Source organism: Myodes glareolus, chromosome 20 (genome assembly GCF_982192425.1).
Source record: "Myodes glareolus chromosome 20, mMyoGla1.1, whole genome shotgun sequence".
Classification (NCBI taxonomy): Eukaryota; Metazoa; Chordata; class Mammalia; order Rodentia; family Cricetidae; genus Myodes; species Myodes glareolus.
In genome coordinates this window covers 3880055-3904624 of record NC_142045.1, presented here as the reverse complement: position 1 = coordinate 3904624, position 24570 = coordinate 3880055, and the positions used below count along the sequence as shown (strand labels likewise).

Genomic DNA, 24570 nt, shown 5'->3' with positions numbered 1-24570 from the left:
TCTAACTGTAATCCACGGTAGTCAAGTATATGCAGGGTTTATTTTAAATTTCTTATATTGGTTGAGATTTGCTCTATCTTTAAATATGTGGTCAATTTAGGAGAAAGTTCCAAGAGGCACTGAGAAGAAGGTATACTCTTTTGTGCTTGGGAAATGTCCGTAGACGTTGGCTAGTTCCGTTTGACTTTTGGTATTATTTAACCTTAGGATGTCTCTTCTTAGTTTTTGTCTGGATGACCAAACTATTGTTGAGAATGGTGTGATAAAATCTTCCACTATCACTATGTGAGGGTCAATGTGTGATTATAGCTGGAGTAGTGTTTCTTTTATGAAATTAGGTGCCTTGTGTTTAGTGTATAGCTATTTAGAATTGCAATATCTTCTTGGTGGATTTTTCTTTTGAGTATGTAGTGTCCTTCTCTAGCTCTTCTGATTTGGTTTGGAGTCTACTTTGTCAGCTACTAAAATAATGATATCTATTTGCATCTAGGGTTCATTGGTTACTTGGAATATCTTTTTCCCAACCTTTTACCCTAAGGTAATATCCATCATTGATGTTGATGTGTGGTTCTTGGATGTAGCAGAAAAATGGATCTTGTGTTTAATCCAGTCCATTATTCTGCATCTTTTTCTTGGGGGAATGAAGACAGATAATGTTGATTTTTTTTAATTAATTTATAAAAATTTCCACTTCCTCCCCTCCTCCCCATACCCTCCCACTCCCCCCACTCCCTCTGCTCCTTTCTCTCCAGTCCTAAGAGCAGTCAGGGTTTCCTGCTCTGTGGGAAGTTCAGTTCCTACCCCCTCCCTCCACGTCTAGGAAGGTGAGCATCCAAAACAACAGACTAGGATCCCAAAAAGCCAGTACATGCAGACACAACAAGTCCCAGTGCCATTATCAATGGCTTCTCAGACAGCCCCCATGTCAGCCACATTCAGAGAATCCGGTTTGATCACACACTTGTTCAGTCCCAGTCCAGCTGGCCTTGGTGAGCTCTCATTAGATCAGTCCCCTTGTATCAGTGGATGAACACACCCCTCGCGGTCCTAACTTACCTTTTCATGTTCTCCCTCCTTCTACTCCTCATTTGGATCTTGGGGGCTCAGTCCAGTGCTCCAATGTGGGTCTCTGTCTCAATCTCCATCTATCGTCTGATGAAGATTCCCTCTGATCCTGACTTCCTTGCTCACATTCTCTCTCCTTCTGTTTCTCATTTGGACCTAGGGATTTAAGTCCTGTGTTCCAATGTGGGTCTCTGTCTCTATCTCCATCCCTCACCAGATGAAGGTTCTATGGTGATATGCAAAATATTCATCAGTATGGTTATGGGTCAAGGCCAGTTCAGGCACCCTCTCTTCTGCTGACCAGGGAACAATCTGGGGACCTCTCCTTGGACCTGGGAACCCCTCTAGAATCAAGTCTCTTGCAAACCCTAAAATGGCTCCCTTAGTTGAGATATATACTTCCCTGCTCCCATATCTATCCTTCCTCCCTCCCCCACACCCCATTCCCCCAAGCTATCCTCCATCCTCCCCTTCTCCCTTCTCTCTAACTATCTCCCCTTACTTCGACCCCCCCCACGCCCCGTGCACCCAAGTTTGCCTGGCAATCTTGTCTACTTCCAATGATGATTTTCTTCAGGTTCACCTTCTTATTTAGCTTCTCTAGGATCATGAATTATAGGCTCAAAGACCTTTAATTATGGCTAAAATCCACTTATGAGTGAGTACATACCATATTCCTCTTTTTCGGTCTGGGTTACCTCTCTCAGTAAAGCGTTTTCTATTTCCATCCATTTGCATGCAAAATTCAAGATGTCATGGTTTTTTACCGCTGAGTAAAACTCTAATGTGTATATGTTCCACACATTTTTAACAATTCTTCTATTGAGGGGCACCTAGGTGGTTTCTAAGTTCTGGCTATTACAGATAGTGCTGCTATGAACATAGTTGAACAAATGCTTTTGTAGTATGGTAGGGCATCTCTTGGGTTTATTTCTAAGAGTGGAATTGCTGGGTCCTGAGGGAGGTTGACTCCCAGTTTTCTGAGAAACCGCCATACTGATTTCCACAGTGGCTGCACAAGTCTGCATTCCTACCAACAATGGATAAGTGTTCCCCTCACTCCACATCCTCTCCAGCATAGGTTATCGTTGGTGTTTTTGATTTTAGCTAGTCTGACAGGTGTAAGATGGTATCTCAAAGTTGTTTTGATTTGCATTTCCCTGATTGCTAGTGAGGTTGAGCATGACCTTAAGTGTCTTTTGGCCATTTGAAGCTCTTCTGTTAAGAATTCTCTGTTCAGTTCAGTACCCCATTTTTTAATTGGGTTAATTAGAGCTTTAGTGTCTAGTTTCTTGAGTTCTTTGTGTATTCTGGAGATCAGACCTTTGTCTGATGAGGGGTTGGTGAAGATCTTCTCCCAGTCGGAAGGTAGCCTTTTTGTCTTACTGACAGTGTCCTTTGCTTTACAGAAGCTTCTCAGTTTCAGGAGGTCCCATTTATTCATTGATTCTCTTATTGTCTGTGCTACTGGGGTTTTACCTAGGAAGTGGTCTCCTGTGCCTATGTCTTGTATATTACTTCCCACTTTCTCTTCTATCAGGTTCAAAGTGGTCAGATTAATGTTGATATCTTTACTCCATTTGGACTTAAGTTTTGTGCATGGTGATAGATATGGATCTACTTTCATTCTTCTACAGGTTGACATCTAGATATGCCAGTACCATTTGTCAAAGATGATATCTTTCTTCCATTGTATACCTTTAGCTCCTATGTCGAAAATTAGGTGTTCAAAGGTTTGTTGGTTAATATTCGGGTCTTCTATTTGATTCCATAGGTCGACTTCTCTGTTCTTATGCCAATACCAAGCTGTTTTCAATACTGTAGCTCTGTAATAGAGTTTGAAGTCAGGGATGGTAATGCCTCCAGAAATTCCTTTATTGTGTAACATTATTTTGACTATCCTGTTTTTTTTTTGTTTTGTTTTTCCATATAAAATTGATCATTGTTCTCTCAAGGTCTGTGAAGAATTTTGATGGTATTTTGATGGGGATTGCATTGAATCTATCGATTGCCTTTGGTAGAATGGCCATTTTTACTATGTTGATTCTCCCAATCCAAGAGCAAGAAGGATCCTTCCATTTTCTGGTATCCTCCTCAATTTCTTTCTTCGAAGACTTAAAGTTCTTGTCAAATAAGTCTTTCACTTCCTTGGTTAGAGTTACCCCAAGACATTTTATGCTATTTGTGGCTATCTTGAAAGGTGATGATTCTCTGATTTCCCTTTGTGCTTCTTTATCCTTTGTGTATAGGAGGGCAACTGATTTTGTGGAATTGATCTTGTATCCTGCCACATTACTAAAGGTGTTTATCAGCTATAGGAGTTCTTTGGTAGAGTTTTGGGGGTCACTTATGTACACTATCATATCGTCTGCAAATAAAGAAAGTTTAAGTTCATCCTTTCCAATTTGAATCCCCTTGATCCCCTTATGTTGTCTTATTGCTATTGCTAGAACTTCAAGCATTATATTGAAGAGGTATGCAGAGAGAGGACAGCCTTGTCATGTTCCTGATTTTAGTGGAATGGCTTTGAGTTTCTCTCCATTCAGTTTGATGTTAGCTGTTGACTTGCTGTATATTGCTTTTATTATATTCAGGTATGATCACTGTATCCCCAATCTCTCCAACACCTTTATCATAAAGGGGTGTTGAATTTTGTCAAATGCTTTTTCAGCATCTAATGAAATGATCATATGGTTTTTTCGTTCAGTTTATTTATATGATGGATTACATTGATAGATTTGCATATGTTGAACCAGCCCTGCATCTCTGGAATGAAGCCCACTTGATCATAATGGATGATTTTTCTAAAGTGTTCTTGGATTCAGTTTGCCAATATTTTATTGAGAATTTTTGTGTCAATGTTCATGAGTGAGATTGGCCTGTAATTCTCTTTCTTGGTTGTGTCTTTGTGTGGTTTTGGTATCAGGGTAACTGTAGCTTTATAAAAAGAGTTTGGCAATGACTCTTCTGTTTCTATATTGTGAAATACATTAAGCAGTGTAGGTATTAGCTAATCCTGGAAGTTCTGGTACAATTCTGCATTGAAACCATCTGGTCCTGGTCTTTTTTGGTAGGGAGGTTTTTAATAACAGCTTCTAATTCTTCACGACTGACAGGTCTATTTAGATTGTTCACCTGGTCTTGGTTCAACTTTGGTATATGGTACTTATCTAAAAAAATGTCCATTTCTTTTACATTTTCCAATTTTGTGGCATACAGGCTTTTGTAGTAAGTTCTAATGATTCAAAAGACTCTGACACATGAGTATATAAGAAAATTCTATTGTTACAATTCCTTTTTAAATATTTAAAATTTTCAAGATATACCAAAACTATCAACATATATCTTTAAGTAACCAAAATGCTAGTTCTCAATGAAATGCTTTATCTCTTATAATTTCAACTATACATTAATGAATGTTTCTCTTATTCTCTCTGTTGTTACTGCTGCAGATATTCATTTTAATTATACTACATCACCTAGCATTGTGCTCATTTTTTTATATAAAATCAATTATCCCTTCCAATAAAAAGAATAAAATGAAAAAAAAAGAATGATGCCTGTACTTAACCCATGCTCCCCACAAATACATACACACATGCCGGACTTGCATACACACACACACACACACACACACACACACACACACATATATATATATATATATATATATATATATATACCATATACCAAAGAACTTTTCTATTAATGTGAAAAATTTAAACAAAATGGATGTTCATATTTTATAAAGAATAAAAGGAGATTCTGATAGTTGTACAGCTTCTACTAACAGAAAGCTTGAAAGTCAACTTTCTTCTTCATTAAATATATAAGTGATTTCAGTTCACTTATAATTATTTTGTTTTGCACGACTTTGCAACTCACTTTTAAGTTCTAGATGAGCGTTTCTTGGCATAAACACAAGGACCTAATGGGTGGTGACAAGCAGCACATTTGATGGACAGGCCCCGAGGAAAGAGATCAAACATGAATTCTACAAAGCAGTGTTTGAACACCATAAACATAATAAACAAATGCAGATGAAAGGTGAGTTCATGAATAATAGATGAGGAATACATTGAACAGTATTAAAGTATTCAGACTCTGATCACTGATGGATTCCAGATGGAATAGGTCCAGAAGACAGGTGAATGAAGGGTGATGCCTAACGAGGGGAACTGATTCATTTACAAGGAGAGAAGGTGAGCACATGGCCACACTGGAAACCAGATTTCAATAATGCATAGTTAAAATACCATTCCAGAAGAGCATATCCAGAAAACAACTGCACAGACAACAGTAAGAGCAGAAAGAGAAGAAGAAAAGAAAAGGGAGTTAGAGGATATTAAGTATGATATTAATGCAATCAGTGTGATGGGGTCTAGCATCAATCACTTCGACAGATGTCTGTGAGGGGATCTCTAGAACAGGTCAGTTGAGGAGGGCAGCGTCATTTCATGTGCTGAGGTCAAAAACTAAGTCAAGAGGATAACACAAGCTGAGAACCAGCTTTCATCTTTGTCCAGTTCCTGACTATGGGCTAATGTGATTTAGGGGCCTTACATTAGGTCGGCCATGACTTCTCTGCCTAATGCATTATAAAGCTTTGAATTAAGAACCAAAAAACAAACTTTCTTCCTTAAGTTGGTTTTGTCATGTGTTTTGTGACATTCACAATAAAAATAATACATAAACTACAATGGATAAACAGTGCAAAAATAAATCTTTTTACTCAGTTAAATATCTTGAGGGTTTGTGTGTGTGTGTGTGTGTGTGTGTGTGTGTGTGTGTGTGTGTAGAAAAGCAGCCATTAGATCAACTACCATCTAAGGTCTATGTGTTGATTATGGATGCAACTGAAAAATGTGGACAGATATTTTGAATTAGTTTTCAAGAAAAGTTTAGGAGACATTTGAAAATGCAGACTAGAGAAATCCTAAACTGTAGTGGCATTTCAATTGTATTTTCATAAGCACAGCTTGTTGGGGATCAGAAAAAATAACCACATTAGTCAGCCTTACCACCAGAAAGTGGTAACCACCATCTTTAATCCCAGTAACCATGCTAGTTGCAATAGAAACTGGGTGGTGCATGACTTTAATTCCAGTGATGCATGCCTTTAATCTCAGCCCTAGAGAGGTTTATAAGAAGGAAGGAGAAAGCTCTCAGATGCTTTCTCATTCTGAGATTCCTGGACTGAGTTTGAGGTAAGAACCAGTGGTTGGCTGTTTTGCTTTTCAGATCTTCGAATTGAACCCTGATTTCTCCCTCTAAGTTTTTATTAGTTGTTCTTCACTAACCATCTCTGAACAGATCTTAACAGGTGATACTGATGTTGGAGCCATAATGAAGCAGATGGTAGAAAAGAAACCAAGAAAGTGTGAATTGAAGATACATAAAAAAAAGACACCCGTGTAAAGGTTTCACAGTACTGAATAATGAAAACCTCTGCAGTGGTGGGAGCTAAGACTTTGGAATGGGGAGGCACAGTGTCTTTCAACTGGTATTCACCCATCACCCCAACTCGCTTGTACACGCATGTGCACGTGCTCACACACACACACACCACATGTGGCCTAACATCTAGTATGATTACTATTAAGTAAATCCTTATGGAATATAAGGAACCCTATCTTCTCCCAATGCAAAGGCTAAGAAAGTCATCACACAGAATCTGTAGTACGTAGCAGTATCTTCCACAATTTTTTGTAACCTCATGTTCCCACAGTATTTTCAAAAATTATTTTTATGACTTTTTGTTCTGTTACTATAAAAACTTCCTACAGTTGTTACCTTGTTGCAACACAGTCACTGGCTTAACCTAAATCTGTGTTCCTAGGTCATGATTAATCATATTTAAGTCAAGACGAAACATCTCTTATTCTCTTTGATTTGACAGGTTTAAACCTATTGGTCAGGCAGTTCTCTGTGGAGAATGTGGTATAATACAACAAAATACACAGGCATTTTGCTAGCGATCCCTGGTATTATATAGAGTTCACACTTAGAGGGGACAGAGTCCCCTAAATGGTAGTGGAAATTTCTAGTTAAGTCAAGAACTTAAGATCTAGCTTTGGTGTACCTGGTTTAACTTTAGGAATAAAAAAGAAACTGGAAGATTTTAAAATACATACATGTTTTAAATTTTTTAGAACATACTTTAGGAAAATCCATGTTCTTATAAATAAAGAGATAAAACATTAACAACATAATAAGAATAGCAGTTATATCTTGCTGGTGTTTTTCATTTCTTAAAGATATTCTGAACTTATTTATTCTGTCAAACAGTTCATTGAGTTCCAGGTCAGTTATCCTGAGTTGTGGAATAATCGCCCTGTGAGGAGGGTGGGGTCACTCAGCAGATAGGCAGTGGATCTAGGCTTTCTTCTTGGACAGATCAAACTCCAAAATGACTTTGGTGACACCAAATCTTTTCAGAAGATAAATGGTTCTTAACGTCTGAAAACTTCATGGTAATAAGATACGGAAGGCTTCATGAAATAATCTGTAAACAAGATTGTTTTCCATATGATTTCATTATAACCTCATTTTCATGCTAAGTGACAGCCCCCAGTGCTGTGACAAGCAAGAGCTGCCATGATGGGAACTAAAAGTTCCATGAAGGACTGAGGGGGTAGAGACTGAGTTCCTGAAACCTATGCCGAGCTCTAGTAAAGACAAGAGAATTCCCACTTTTCTGACCCTATCCCCTTCCTGATTTATTTTACTCTATCATAATCCCCTAACCTTTAATCAGTGAAAAGGTTGATTTAATTTCTCTCCCATTTCTTCTATAATTTGTTGTTTGAGAATACGTTTTCTTTGCTGCTCAATTGATCCTTGGCATCTCTACTGTTTTCTCAGATGAGTGTTAATATGCATTTGTAACAGGATTTCCTTGAGTAACCTTGGACTGCTTTGACATTAACAACCTCCAATGTTATTAGTGCTTTCCTGTGTTACTCTTAGGTAGTTAGAGAGATGGAAGTGTTGGCAGGTAAAGTCAGTGAGAATGAGCCTCTCCCCTCTACCTCACTGTTTGTTCTGCATTCCATCTCCTATTGCTGGAAAGAGAAATCATCTCAGCTGCCTTCCTAGAATTTGAAACACCATATTACATAGAGGGTGGGTTGCCCTAATTAACACTCTCCCACCCCAACCCCAACACACTTCAGGCTTCAGTTGAATACATGTAAGGATAGCTAGATATTGTGGGAAGTCCACCGGAGATGACTGTTCAGACAGTATTTATAGCCAATTGAAAGTGTTTGTTCCAGCCTTCTGGGACTATGGTGGTCTTAGGTATAGTATCAAGTGTCCAGAGCACAGGGTTTTTGAAGGCAGATATCATGTTCTGGCATCTCGCTCAGTGTTACAGGTATGGATAATAGTCTAGAGAGCAGCTATAGAGATTTCCATGTTCTTGATTCTAGAAGGAATAACTGGATTAGGGACACATTAATAGTCGTAGAAACGGGGGTGGGAGAGTATCAGAAAAGAAAAGAAACTCTACAGAATGGCAGTGGACTGAAGAGTGGGACAGGCTGACGATGCAAAGTCCAGAAGCATGTCTTTGGACTGCCTGCGGGTAATCCATGTGCTCGGCTCCTGGCATGTAGCTGAAGGGATAAAGTTTTCTCAACCACACTTTCTTTCTTTTTAGTATTTTAATTTGGTGTCTATTCCTAGCCACAGCAGGACTTTTCTGAGAATCGTTAAGAGAAGGCTATTTTGTCCAGGAAAAGGCCAGAGGCTACTGTTCACTTAAGCAGGAATATGAATCAAAAAGAAGCATACCACTATCTCCCCAGAGTCTGAGTTCCAGAACCATTGCTGAATATTTCTCTGAGGGAAAAGCAGAGTGTAAAGAAAGAGCAAGGATGTTCTCCCTTAAGGGCCTAACCTTATTTTAAACATAACGAGAGGAATTTCAGGTCAAAGACACTACAAAAAATAGTGATTTTGACAGGAAGCCAGTTAAAACAGAAACTTACCTAGTTTACCCGAGGGAAACAGGCAAAGCTCTTTTAGGATGAAAGCAAGCACAAAAGTTGATGTAAACAACTATCCCCTCAAAATTTTTGGTTAGAATTTTAGCCACAAGTATTGTTGGAATGTCAAAGCCACCAATGATTATTAGTGAAACTTCACAGCTAATTGTGGCCAAGAGAAAGAGAGGGACACCAAACTGTTAATAACACTGTTATACAAGCCCAGGTGTGCAAACAGTGTGTGAGAAAAGACACACTATAGAGTGAATTGTGTCTATGGTTAGGAAACAGAGGTTAAGTTACAGTGGCCTTTGAGGACATCGAATCTCTGGACCCACTTCTCTTGGAAAGTATATACTAGCTCTCCCACTTCTGAAAATTTAAATAGCCATATGTAAAGGATTTGTAGGAGGAGAGAACTGCTTGTTGGTTCCTGGTCACTTAGCCCTGAAATAATCACACAAAAACTGTATTAATTAAATCACTGTTTGGTCCATTAGCTCCAGCTTTTTCTTGTCTAGCTCTTACATCTTAATTTAACCCATATCCATTAATCTGTGTATCACCATGTGGCTGTGGCTTACCCAGGTAAAATTTCAGCATGTCGGACTCTGGCAGCTCCATGGCATTTCTCTGACTCCACCCTTCTTTCTCCAAACATTCACTTTAGTTTTCCCAACCTAGCTCTGCTCTTTTGCCCTATCACAGGTCAACACAGTTTCTTTATTCATTAACAAATGAAAGCAACACATAGACAGAAGAATGTCCCACACCTTTGGTGTCTTGGCAGTTTCCTTTTGGTAACACCCAAGAACATAGATGTTTGTCTTCTGAAGACAAACAATGATTGTATAAAGACAATTTTAACATAGAACAAGACGAAAGAAAATAAGAGATCCTTGGGAAAAAAATATGTCATATCCAGGTGTGAGTATGGGTTCCTCAAGAAAAAATTATAATAAGTGGCTTGGATGTAGACATATATACCATTTGTGTGACTTTCACGTTACATTTCAATGGGTTAATAATTAACTTTTTTCCTTTTTTTCCTGCTTCTTGATAAGTGAGATTACAGGGTGGTTCTAGAGGTGCCTTATATGGGGTTCTAATCTGATCATGTAGAAAACAAACTAATGGGTCCGCATAAGGGCTTAGTTTAATAAGAGTCCTAGAAAATTGAATGTTGTTAACTGGGAATGAAGAAAAATCTTAAGCAGATATTAATGGCCCTAGACTTCTTCATTCATGGCTGACAATAAACTTTAAGCAGACTACAAGATGAGAGACTCCTTTCTACTTTCCAAGTTTCATTAATTTTCTTTGTCTTTCTACCCTACCTCAAATGCAAACACATGACCCAGAGGCTATACACAAATGTGATAGTGTATCTATCACATATAGTGTATCACTGGAGTGACCTAGATCCTTGTAACTAATCCTTCTAGGTATGGAAATGTAGGTTCACAAGCTTTGTTATATCATATATATCTATTCATATGTACATGTTACATATATATGTTGTATGTAAATAGATAAATGTTTTATAATATGTTATATCAATAAAAAATATAACACACACACACATATAAAATCATATATATATAAAATTTCTTTTATTTGCATAAGTATAAGGACTTAAAAGAATCATATAGTTTTGTTTTTAAATAAACACCCATCTGAATCATAATAAAATATAATGTATTTTGGGAAATAAATGTAATCGTTGTAGTAGTTAATAATTTTTATATACTAGAGTCTGCTAGCACTTCTGTATGTTTTCTACTTTAATTATAATGATTTCCTTAGTTAATTATTTTTAAAATTGTATAATGGAGTTTTACTGACTTGTTGAAAAACTCTTTAAAAGAGATTGTGTAATGATATTGAATTCTACAAGCCCATTCGTGTTTTATCAGATTAACTAGACTTTAGTTCTCAGTTTTTGGGTTTTCTATGCTTAAAATGTTATCTGCAAACAGAAACAAGTTATTTTCTTGCCTATTTAAATATATCTTGTTTGTTTTGTTTTTAAATTTTCCATTTAGAATACCTAATCTTAATCTATCTTTTGTTCCCCAAATTGGCCACCCTTGCCTCACTCCCAACTTCAGAAGCAGCATTTGTGCTTTCACCAGTGCACACTCAGCTGTGACTCCCCATGATTGCCTTGTAGGTGATGGGTGTTTCACATAACTGTCATGTTCATTGAAAAGCTTTAGCCATGAAAGGTGATGGATTTTGGCACATTTTTTTTTTCTGGGTCAGTGGATCTGATCAAATGACCTTTTCTTTTCTGTTAAGGCAGTATACCACTTTTACTCATTTGCTTGTGTTTGAAGACAGGGTCCTTCTATTTAGCCCTGGCTTACCTGAATTTTGACGTTTCCATGTAGTAATTCATCAGTTTCTTCTGGGACACTCAATTGTATTCATTGCAATATCAAGGTTTCTCTTAGTTCTTTGATATCAGTTGTTTCTTTTATTTATAATTACACATTTTAGTTTCGTCCATCTTTTCTTCTGAATCTAGGTGAAAGTATGCCAATGTTGTTTTTAAAGGAGAAACACTAATTATTTTCATTCATTTTTAATTGATTTTTATTGAGCTCTAATTTTTTCTCTGCTCCCCTCCCTACCTCTCTCCTTCCCTTCAACCCTTCCCCAAGGTCCCCATGATCCCAAATTACTCAGGAGATCTTGTCTTTTTCTACTTCCCATGTTGATTAGATCTATGTAAGTCTCTTTTAGTGTCCTCACTGTTGTCTAAGTTCTCTGTGATTGTGGGTTGTAGGCTGGTTTTCTTTGCTTTAAAATAGACCCATATCTATCACCATGCACAAAACTCAAGTTCAAATGGATCAAAGACCTCAACATAAAGTGAGCCACACTGAACCTTGTAGAAGAGAAAGTGGAAAGTACACTTGAATGCATTGGCACAGGAGACCACTTCCTGAATATAACCCCAGCAGCACAGACACTGAGAGAAACAATTAATAAATGATATTTCCTGAAATTGAAAAGCTTCTGTAAAGTAAAGGACATGGTCAACAAGATAAAACGACAGCCTACAGAATGGGAAAAGATCTTCACTAACCCCACATCAGACAGGGGTTTGATCCCCAAAATATATAAAGAACTCAAGAAATTTGTAATTAAAAAATATGCAATAAAAAATGGAATACAGACCTAAATAGAGAACTCTCAAGAGGGGAATCTAAAATGGCTGAAAGACACTTAAGGAAATATTCAATATCCTTCCTTAGTCATCAGAGAAATGCAAATCAAAACAACTTTGAAATTTCATCTTACACCTGTAAGAATGTTCAAGATTAAAAACACTGATGACAACTTATGCTGGAGACATTGTGGGGAAAAGAGAACACTTAAGCATTGCTGGTGGGAATGCAAGCTGGTATAGCCCCTTTGGATGTCAGTGTGGCAATTTCATAGAAAGTTAGAAAACAAACTTCCTCAAGATCCAGTAATACCACTTTTGTGTATATATCCAAAGGATGCTCAAACATGGAACAAGGATATGTGCTCAACTATGTCATAGCAGCTTTGTTTGTCATAGCCAGAACCTAGAAACAACTGAAATGCACCTCAGCTGAAGAATGAATAAGGAAAATGTGATACATTTACACAATAGAGTACTACACAGGAATAAAAAAATCTTTAATTTTGCAGGAAAATGGGTGGAGCTACAAAACATTATTTTGAGTGAGGTACCAGACCCAGAAAGACAATTATCACAAGTAGTCACTCATAGGCGGTATTTTCATTCATTTTTTGCATACAAAAATCTAAAACTTATTTATATTGACAAAGAGATATTAAGATAAAAATAAAATGTTCCTTCACAATAGGGACACAATTAACATAAGCCTCATAGTGAGGAACCATCTGTCGGGGTCCCACATTGGAACATCTGTCAGGGTCCAGTCTTGATAAGTTCATACATCCAAGAGTTGGGATTAGAAATATCAGGCAGACAGAACAGAAATACAAAAGAAATAGACAGAGATACAGAATAGAGTTGCAAGGGCCACCGAGTGAAAACTGAATTTGCCTGCCTTTATTTTCCTATGCTTTATAAATCCCAATCCAAAAAGGGAGGAAGAGGCAAAAGATTTTTTTGCCAAGATTCAAAGAACAAACAAGCAATTACTTTCAATACCTGAAACATTCCGAGTTAAGCATTCTATTATTTAAGCAGGACACACAGCAAACACACCCTATGCCAAGTATCTGGTGGGCAGTCACACCCTGGGTCAAATCTCCTGTTGTAACCTTGAAAGAGCAAGAACTCTCTGACCTTTCGTCAAGGTAGAATGATTCCACATCAATGGCTCTGAGACAATGATGCAAAGTTTAAGAATAATTGTAAGGAAAAGAAATCTTGGTCTAAAAACATACTATGAATCAGTGGTGAATAACTGAGGAATAAAAGGCCAGGCAGTGGAGCTCCAGGATCAGAACAGTTGATGTTAAATTATCCACACTGATATGAGCATCATACCAATTCTTTAATCAAAGAAAAAACTTCACATTTATAATTTTGGGAATCAGATAACAATAATTTTAAATTGCAAAAAATCCAAAAATAAAACTGAGTTGGCAAAGAGTCTTGAATAAAAATAGTATCTTGGATGTCGGGTTATCGGAAGACAAACACCATGGAGTTAGTACTCATTCTGATGAGCTTGCCAAACTCAGAAACAAGTCTGTCCACACTCAACTGATATTTGACAAAGCTACTAAGAGCAAAAAAGGAGAAAGTAGCATTTCTTCATTAGATGGTGTTTGGAAAAATGAATATCCAGAGGCAAAAGATTGAAATTGAACTTTTCTTCACCTCATATACAAAACCCAGTGCAAAAGCAATTGAAGATATATATACCTGAGACCTTATGCTGTGAAATGACTGTGAGGAAATACAAAGAAAAAGCTTCTCAACACTGGTCTTTGCAAAGTGCCCATATATATAATTCCAAAGGAATAAGAAGAAGAGTAACATACAAAATCAACTCCTGGGATTGTGCTGAGAGGCAAAGTTGCAAAGCTCCCATCCAGCGGAGCTATGCACACTCTAACCTACTGTCGTTGTCTGTTTCTCGTAGTCGAGGTTCCATGGCTCCAGAAAGTATTATGCAAAGTGTCAAAGGAGAAAGCAACTAAGTAATTCTATTTAATTAGAATTAATTAATTAACAGTTGCAACACCTATGAACCGTGAAGATTACCAGCTTGGCAAGACATTTATAAAAGAGCAATAAATGATACCACATTCAGTGGCAAATACAAGCTGTCTGATTGGAGTCAAGACCCACTCAGCAGGAGGGAAACCATGCCTGGTACTAGAAGCCTAGCCAGTTTTCCAGGGTTACTAATGTCATCAGCTTAAATATTAAGAATTAGCAGTTCAACTGGGTCAGGGAGCTAGCTCAGCAGTTGAAGGCATTTGTCTTTTAGGCTTGCTGGCTGACCTTAACTCAATCCTGGGTTAACAAGACATCGAATGCTATCTGATTCTCACATGTACACAATGGTGCTACATCCACGGCTGTCTCGCCAGTGTAGCAGAAATGCTGACTGGACGGGCAAATGTTGCCGGAGGATTGGGATCTGTGCTTCTTGGAGCTGTGTTCCAGGCGGTCCCTTGGCAATCAGTTGTGGTGTAATGCCACCTGAGTCGCCATTTGTACTGACTCGACTTGGAGCCATATGTCTGTCTTTTCCCTTGTCTGTGCGTTCTTTGTGATTCTTGCATATTGCTAACAGATCAGACTAATCCAGGCAGTTGCAGATGCAAACAAGACTGCTGAGGACATTTTTGAGCTTTGCCCCAGTATTCATTAAAGCCTTGAAAGAAGTAGCCAGTTCTGGAAATTGGCAGGGTCATCATTAGGATAATTCCTTGATGATGTGGAACAAAAGGAGTTAATTTTACCAGGAAAAACCTTAGAAGCTTTAGGCATTTGCCTGGGAAGTATGTGCAATTGTAAACAGAAGGCCTATGAAACCTTTCTCCATGGAAGAAAAAGACCTAACCTAAGCTGACAACATTTGAGTCTGAGAATTGAGAAGGGAGGAAAGTTGAGGTTAGTGATATGGAGTGAATTTCAGAGAGGTTCGAGACTATGTATTAGAAATTTCCTAGCAGAAAGTTTTCCCAGGAAGATAGTAGCCTTCTTCTTTCCCACCCAGGCACACAAGGTCACTTAACTCAAACCAGCCAGCCACCTGGTACAAGCTGATAAAGATAGCCTAGCTCAAGGGCAATAGCCTCTCTAAAGGCAAGAAAAAGAGTCAAAATATGAGAGAGCAAAAGTCCTTGTGCCCAAGTCAAAGCATCTTCAAAGATTCTTTTTGTAAACTGTTTTATGCTGTTCTTTTCTGTTTTATGATTTGATGATGTATGCCTTTGCCAAATTCTTTGATTGTAAAAAATATATAATCCTGCACTGAAAAAAAGTAAAATCGCAACAGCATTCTCAAATACATTGAGGGTGGTCTGTCTGTCAATTTCCTCCGCCGTATCCTGAAATCTCCTGTTCTTCGTCCTGTTCCCCACAGTCTGAGTGGCTCCCCTGAGCCGGTCCGTGGCACAATGGCACATGTACACCTACACACATAAATAGATACACATACAAAATAAATGAAACATAATAAAACTTTTTGAAAAAGAACAAGCAATGCCATTTTAAGGTATAATCAATTTGCAATTAAAACATTCATAATTCCATAGAATGCTTTTATACATATGATCGCCCCTTTTTTTAAATGAGTCCAATGGAATTCAAGCAACTATTAAGGTGGGAAGCAAACTAAAAGTTCCTGTTCTCTAATTGGAATTTTGATGGGTTGATGCAATGCAATTATCTTCAGTTGTATAAAAATGAACTGTTGGTAGAGAAATCCAGTACCCCTAGAGTTGGAGTTACCTGCAATCGTGCTCTGTAAAACACAGGTTCTTGGCAGAGTCATAGAGGTCGAGAAACAGGAATGTTAAGTGCACAGGGATGGAAATACAAATCAAATACCTGCATTTCACCAAGAAAGCTGAGAGTGGGGGCTTTTAACCACCTGGTGACCTATTTGCTCTCCGAAAGGACAGACCTCACTTTAATTCCCCACAATGATTATCCCAGACTCTTCTCTTCCTAGACCATTGTCCATCTTTAGGGTAGGTGTCACAAATATTTTATGGCCTGCTGAACTCTATGCTATCAGAGACCACACTAGATTCTAGATCTTTCAGCTCCAGAACTCAGCCTCATAGCCAACTGTACTATGTAAAAGGGTTTCTATACACTCAAAACAAGCTTTTATTGTGCACCTGGAATTGGACTGATTGAACTGATTGTTGCCAGGAAACCTTTTCCCAAATTGTACTGTGTTCTAAATATGCTGACAATCAACTGCCTGGTATTAGATTCCATGAGGTCTGAACCAGGACGATGAAGTCAGTCTGCCTTCGGTTTTCATTCTCATCTCTGGGTGCAATTCACTTCCCTGTACGACACCTATACGAACCACTGTAGGTTCTGTGAATAGAACTCATGTCTGTTGAAGAACAGTATCTGCTCTTAATCACTGAGTTATCTCTCCAGCCACTAAATATATTTTTATTTATTCTCTGACAATTTCATATGTATGCAATGTATTTTGACTTTATGCATATTGCATTCCCATCTATCAATTCCTCCTAGGCTCCGATGTCAATGTACCCATCATAAGGTCACATCCTTCTATCTTTCTTTCTCTCTTTCTCTATTTTCTTTTTTCCCCAGTCTTTTATTTATTTATTTATTAACAATTTCCACCTCCTCTCCGCCTCCCTTTTCCCTCCCCCTCCCCACCTCCCCCTTCCTTTCTAGTCCTAAGAGCAGTCAGGGTTCCCTTCCCCATGGTAAGTCCAAGGTCCTTCCCCCTGTTTCTCTGTTTTTTTCTCCCTCTCTTTCAATAACCCACTGGATCTAATTAGATCCAACAATGTACATATAGGTTTGGGGCATCCATTGGAGCATACTGGTTATACCAGGAATCACATCCTTTAAGAAAACGAAGTTGTACTTTTTGAGAAGCTGTCAGTTGCCAATAGCTCCTCAGCTGATAACGGGAGTTCAAGAGACATTGATACATCTGTGCAGGAATGTTGATTGGCTGTATCTTGTCTTATGCTATCAACCATAGTTGCTAAGAGTTTTTGAGTATGCTAGTCCTATATACAGAAGATGCTGGTTGATACAAATTCACACTGACTTCTGGCTCTTAAAGAAAATGAAAGACAGATTTTCATGATATATGCTTTCTTGGAATGATACATTCATGCATCCTAAAATCAAACCATTTCAACACATTGTACTATGTATCTGGAATTATAACTCTAAGGTTTATGTCCTAAGTACATGTGATCATATGTTTGACAACAAAGCTGTCATTTATATATCTTCAGTCATGTAAGAATTTTTATTTTTACAGTCAGAAACCTTTCTCGTTTGCACCTGTCATTTGCACACTGAATAATATCCACAGCTTCATCATAATCTAGTGGTCTAAGAGCATAGGATACTCTGTATTGTCTCCTACTCATGGCTCACCACAAAGCATACCAACAACTTTAACAGGCAATGGAATACATGAAATATTGTTCATTGTGTTTCATGTAGCTCAGGCTGCCTCCAACACTCTATGTAGCAAATGATGACTTTGAACTTCATATCCTCATGCCTTCGTCTTAAAAAGGTTTGATTACAGACATATTCTATCAGGCTTAGTTTATCAGGTAGTGGAGATTGAACTTACTCAGGGCTTGCGCATGCTAAACAAACACTCCACAAAAGGAGTTATGTGATCAGCCTGGCCACAGATGTTATCCCTGTTGCTCGAATCCTGTGAAAATTCCTTTCTAAAGTACTGCTTCTTCCCCCCAGGATCTGTCTACTGGCATTTCAGCACGACAACCTTCCTGAAGTACACAGCAGGAGGAGGTGCTCTCTGAGCCCTCACTAGTATTTGTGCATTATCAACATACCTCAACAAGCCCACCTGCGCATTGTTGAGGACACAATAAATACTCAGTAAGAATATGTGATATATGAATCGATATGTTAATGAATGCTGGTAAGGCTGCTAGCAGCAGGCAAAGGGAGATAACTGTTTAACCCAAGGACAAAAGGAAAGAGTCCCTAAAAGGGACATTGGGAGAGCAAAGCTAATATCTATGTTCTGCATACATTAATGAAAATCAATAAATAACAATAGCTTTGTTAGAATGACAGAAGCTTGAATGAAATCAATTAAGGATGTTGTCTCTATGTAAATTAGAAACATCAACTAAATTAAACTGTTAAAAGTAGAAGATTAAAGGAATATTAATGAACTGATGGGAACTTGATAAGATTTCCAAAATAGATGCTTCTTTTGCATGTTAGTTTTACTTCAATAAGAGCCAAATGTGAGAAAAAGCAATTCTCGTTTGTCTCCTGCCTTCTTAATATCTGGCAAATATTTCTTGTCAAAGAGCAGGCCCTAAGAAGTTTCAAAATCCAAGCTAAAATAATGGACAATTTGAGCTACTTTGCCTTCATTTTCGTCAGTAATTTTATGAGATTCCTCTATGTATGTATGCTTGCTTGTGTTACATGTCTATACACATGTGTACATGTGTATCTTTGTGTACTTGTGCGTATATATGTGTGCATACCCTTCCTTTTGCATGCTAATTAAGTCAGATCATCTTTCACAATATGCTTTGGTGGCATGGACCCTCTGAACTTACAGGTGGATAGACTGTTAGACTGGTTTCCAGGCTGCAATTACAGATTGTACCACTGTTCCTGTTTTCCTAAGGTGCTACGCATACAAACTCAGCGCCTCATGCTTGTATACAAAACACTTTACTTTGTCAATTGGGACATATCCCAAGCTTCCGTGAGGTATTTTTTCAAAGGAGTCTCTCAGACTGAGAATCTTACTTCAGTGTAATAGGCTCTTTACAGTAAACTGCTAATGTACCACTTCTGTAATGGTCAGGGGGAATCTGTGTCTTTCTATTTTCTCTACTTCCTATGTCCAGTGATAGACCCAAAGAGGAAGCACATCCTATCTAAAAACCTTTCCTTGTCTTCAGTCATTATGCCTGGACCTCTTACCCACAACACCTTTCTGAGGGGTGTTGGTTTGGGACTAGGGAAATCCTAGAACACATTGTCCTATGAGGTAAGAGATTTTATTAGTGGAGTAGTTAATAATATGACCGTACACCTTAGAATACAGGAGGCTTTATATTCTGTGGGTGATAAGAAATCCAAAATACATGCTAGATCCCAGGCCCTTGCTCCCTCCCTCCCTTTCGCCCTCCCTTCTTTCTTTCCTTCCTTCCTTCTTTGCTTCTTCCATTATTTTCTTTTCTTCCCTGTCTCTATCCCTCTATTTTTTGTGTTTTCTTTTTATTTTTTTTATTTTTTTGCTTTTTGTTGGTTTGTTCATTCATTTGTTTGAGACAGGGTTTGACTGTGTAGCAACCTTAGCTGTCCTGGAACAAGCTCTGTAGACCAGGCTCACCTTAAACTCAGAAAAAACCGCCTGTCTCTGTTTCCTGAGTGCTCAGATTAAAGGCATGTGCTCACATTCTGGCTCTTTGATTCTTAAGGGAGGAAGATATCTTTGTTGAGAGGAAGGGATGTGTGACCATGAAGATGTGGAGGAAGGGGAACCAGGGGAAGTGAGTCCTTCAGTTACTGTGTACCTCTTTATGTGTCATGTAACTCAGAGTTCCAGATATCTTAGAATCTCTTACCTTGCCGAGTGTATGCAGAATCAACTATGCAGCAGAAAGAGACACACTCTGTGTGAAGGCACACATGCATTCACATGCACATATACTTTCACAAAGAACATACACACATACATGCATACATGTGCACATACATTCACACATGCGTGTACACAAATTTACACTCACATACTATTATGCACACATGCTGATGTATGCATTCATGTGCACACACTCACATGCATACAGGCATGTGCAACACACGCATACATTTCACACATACACACAACACATTCATTTGCATACTTACATGAATAGACCCTCACAGGCATACACATTCAGACACAAGCTAAGATACACACATGCACACAAGAATGCACAGATACTCACAGACAGACACACTCACAGAAATATAGAGTCTGTATCTTTTCTCATCCTTTCATAGCCTTCATCTCATTCTTAAATGACTGAATAAGAATACTTCATCTACCACTGCAAGCGATAACTCTTTTCTCTCTTCTCACAGATGACGAACTGGCACTGGGACTGTTACTACCACAGGACTGAGGAGATGAGTCAGTAGGTAAGACTGTTTACCTAGCTGTCTTAAGGACCTGAACTCTTATTCCCAGAATCCACGTGAGAAACCACATTTGACCTCACACTCCCCTATAAGCCTGGTGCTGCAGCAAGGTGGAAAGAGCATTTCTTGGACCTGCTATCTGCCAGACTAACTCCATATTCATATGAGAGTCCATGACTAAGGCTGTAAGTTAGAAAATGATGGAACAGGACTCCTGACATCACATTTTAAAAATACTGAAGGAGTAGGTGAAAGAATATGATCAAAATAAATTCTACAAAATTTTAAGTACTAAAGTATGTGATAAAATAAAAATATTTAAAAAGAAGAATATTCAAATTTTCTAGGGGATCACTTTATTCTTTTACCATTTCAATGCTTCCATGCTATGCACATGCAGCTTATTTTAGACATTCAAGACAACCTTCAGATGTACTTGGAGTTGTCCATTTTCCAAAGCCTGGCAGTACAATAATCTATCATTTCTCATGGAGCCTAAATGTTATTGATTCTTGGCTAATATTACAGCACTTTGCTTCTTTGACCCAGAGACTTCTTTCTTGCAGCAGCCAAAAAGGTCTGTGAGTCAGATCCTGTCACTCCATGTTCTATGCACACCCACAGCATTCCCCACCAAACTTAGAGTTCAAAAACTGAATGGCAGGCTGTAAGTTCTATTGAGTGTCTCTGGAATCTTATGTTTCCATTACTGTTCCATTCACAAACTAAAAAGGTTAGGACTCCAGAGTTTCCAAACTTGTCTCAAATGACCATAGTATAACCGCAGTATGTCATTACAGGGACCATTTATGTTTTTACATAAAGGTCATGTTATCAGTTTTGCTTCTTTAAGTACTGTATCTAAAATTCTAAAATTGGACTCTTTAGAGTTTTCATCTTAATGTTCAAATGTTCCTTCATAACCTCTTGATTTGCCTATTATATTTTTGCTTATTTGCATGCGCATATGTGCTTGTGTGTGTGTATTGTGTTTGTGCATGTGTGTGCATGTGTATGTCATGCATTGGGGTATGCTCACACAACTGTGCAGAGGCCAGAGGTGAACCTCAAGCATTGTGTATTAGGAGCTATCCGCCTTCTTATTTGAAATAGGGACTCTCACTGATCTGACCCCTGATGAATCTGCTAAACTGGCTGGCCACCGAGCCTCATGACCTGCCCATCTCTGCTTCCTGAGTGCTGGGAGGGCAGGCATGAAAACTCACACTCACATTTTCTATGTGGGTTTTAAGAATTGAACTCTTAGGTGGGCAGTGGTGGTGCACGCCTTTAATCCCAGCACTTGGGAGGCAGAGGAAGGTATATTTCTGTGAGTTCAAGGCCAGCTTGGTCTACAGAGCAAGTTTGAGGACAGGCTCCAAAGCTACACAGAGAAATTCTGTCTTGAAAAAAACAAACAAACATAAAACAAAACAAACAAGCAAACAAAGAGAAACAATTGAACTCTGATCTCCTTGCTTGTCTATCCAACATTTCACTCATGAGCAGTCTCTCTTACACTTATCTATCCACAATATTAGAATTAAAAGCATAGACATTGCTGTTGTATGCCAGGCTCATTGGGAATCCAACAAGCATTTGTTGAATTAGTGACCTAATTGTATTAATCTTATCTTCTCTTAATAGCATCTTCTTAAAATGAATTTTCCTAACAAAGACACACAGACAGGCTGTCGATAGATTCTAAAGTGTGCTTGGTGCATCGAGACCCCAAAGCTTTGGGTTGTTGACCCCATTTGCGATTTTCTTTCTCAGAAGCTCCTGTCACTTTTGACGGAAGGAAAATATTTCCAAGGAGGCCTTAGGTTGCAAGAAGAACACTAAGGAAACACGAGTGAAAAGTTTATTGGCTCAAAGTTCTTGAGGACAAGGAAGCCATGCACTTACTATCTAAGTGGCATATGCAGCATGTTTTGTATGCAGTAGGAATTCACTGTGTAACTACTGAATAATTTCATGTATTCATTCACTCATTCATTCGCAGCAAATACAAATGAATGCTAAGTGTTGTCCCGTTAGTGGGATATGCAATACCTGATTCCAAAATAAAACAAAACAAAACAAAAACCACTAGAACTGACTGATCATAAAAACAGTATAAACACAAAGTTATAAATTTTCTTCACATTTAGCCCAATGTGCACATTACAATTTCAAATCATACTTTCAAGGATATGATACTTTGTCTTCTTAAGAAAAAATTCTGTATTAAATGCAATATGTTATGGTTATCAAGTTTTAATTTTTAAAACAATGAGGTTACATTTCTCTGTTTTACTCTAGTTCTCTTATTTTTGAACACAGGCTGAGACATTACAATGACTAGATTAATCAGATGGACTAGTTGGTGGGTGAATATTTTGGTGAGAAAATAAGATTTATAATGACAACAAATTATACCTAAAGTATCAATGAATTAGAATCTCTGAGTCTAGTTCAATTCAATTTTAGAGTTCAGGCTGAAAGAATGACAGAAGAGCAAGTTGCAAAGTTTCCAGAGGGATTTGTAGCTAAACAGGTTTCCTATGAAATTACTTACCGTACTATGAGTATTCCTGAGGTTCAGTGCTCTTGAGACTCATTGATATTCAGCATTGTATGTTACTGTGGTGGAGAAGTGATTTTATCTTCCAGAGTAGTGAGCCACATTATCTGTTCCCCATGTGGTGCTGATTCCAGCTAGAGCTCAACGAATCAGAAAAAGAACAGAAAGCCTTGGGTTTAGTCCACACCCACAGGCTATCTATCAGCAGTGGTGTACACCGGCAGTTCTGGCAGTCAGGAGGTGCAGACAAGAGGATCAACAATTCAAGGCCAGCCTCAGGTACACAGTGATTTCCACAGCAGGGCTTTAGGACACTCAGGTACTGAGGTCTGAAGGACCATCCTTGTTAGTCTTATTTTCTGTGACACTCAGAAGAATGAACTCTCTCAGCTCTGAAGCTGAAAAAAATATTCAAAGATGTAATTGATAAAAGTATGCATTTTTCAACATCATCTTAATAGTCAAACCAACAAGGTAATGAAGAGGACCCATTGGTGGACTGTCTTCACAGGGTCCAGTATGGAAGTGTGTAGAGAGCTTGGCTTGAAGCACATGAAAAGAAGGGATAACTAGGGTCACAATTTGATCATGTGGCCATGTATGGCCTGTGCTACACAGAGATGCTGTTCTTCTGCTTTTGGCAAGAATGAGACACTCATTCATGGTCTCTCCTTTTTTTCACTTACAAGCCCATCTGTCCTTCCTGCTCACAGTGTCAGTTTCCTGTCTTGGAAGACCTTGCTGTTTTAGTTGCAGGGAGCTCTCTAAGGTCAATGATGGTGAATATGCACTCAGTACTTCAGTAGAACTGCTGTGAGCCTTCCTGTCAGCAGACAGTAATTAAATGGCTCACTTCCAAGGCAGAGTCAGGGCACAGTGGCAGAGAAGGCCAGTGCACTGGGAACTAAATGCATGGTAGGAACATTCACCACAATATTAATGTGATTTTTTTAAATAATAGAATAGAAATAGTAGAAAAAATAAACTTGTATACACATGCATATTAATATATATTTTATTATGTATGTATGTATGTATGTATGTATGTATTAAACTCATTGAATGCAATTACTTACAACTGGTAAGGGATGGGTGCATCCTGAGAATTCTGGAACTGCTGAATCCATAAAGTTAGATGTCCCAACAGTTCTAGGCTGATAGTGAAGACTGGAAAGATTCCTGGGGAGTGTCTGGTCATTAGTTGAACTTGTAAAAATCTGGATATGTGGTCTGTAACATCAAGATATGAAGGCTTCATGAGTCTTTCTTTCATATGTTACCACTTTGACCTTACTTACTTAGCCCCTGTGCTTTCTTTGAAGGGAAACACAGAACGATACTTTGATTGTAGACAGTGAGAAATTCAACATATGATTTTTTTGTTCTTTAATTAATTTACAGCCCAGCATGTTTCCTATAGTCATTTTTACTCATATTTATCTTTGACTGACCCTCTTTTCTACACCCCCTTTCCCCATCTCCCTGGTCCTAATCCCAGGTTACCTCTTCCACCTTTCATATTCTGCCTTTTGTGTCACATGAGACCTATTGCTCTTCCTACCTCCATGCTTTGTGGGAGGATGGTT

At 38.3% G+C, this 24570-nt stretch overlaps 1 long non-coding RNA gene across 1 annotated transcript; it reads right to left on the bottom strand.

The window, feature by feature from the left end:
• Positions 1 to 13788: 13788 nt before the first annotated feature.
• Positions 13789 to 24208, bottom strand: LOC146895031 (uncharacterized). The gene is made up of 3 exons (XR_015735716.1): positions 24061 to 24208; positions 22979 to 23382; positions 13789 to 15680 (listed from the first exon to the last, which is right to left on the bottom strand). It is a non-coding gene; the product is annotated as an uncharacterized LOC146895031 (long non-coding RNA).
• Positions 24209 to 24570: the final 362 nt, after the last annotated feature.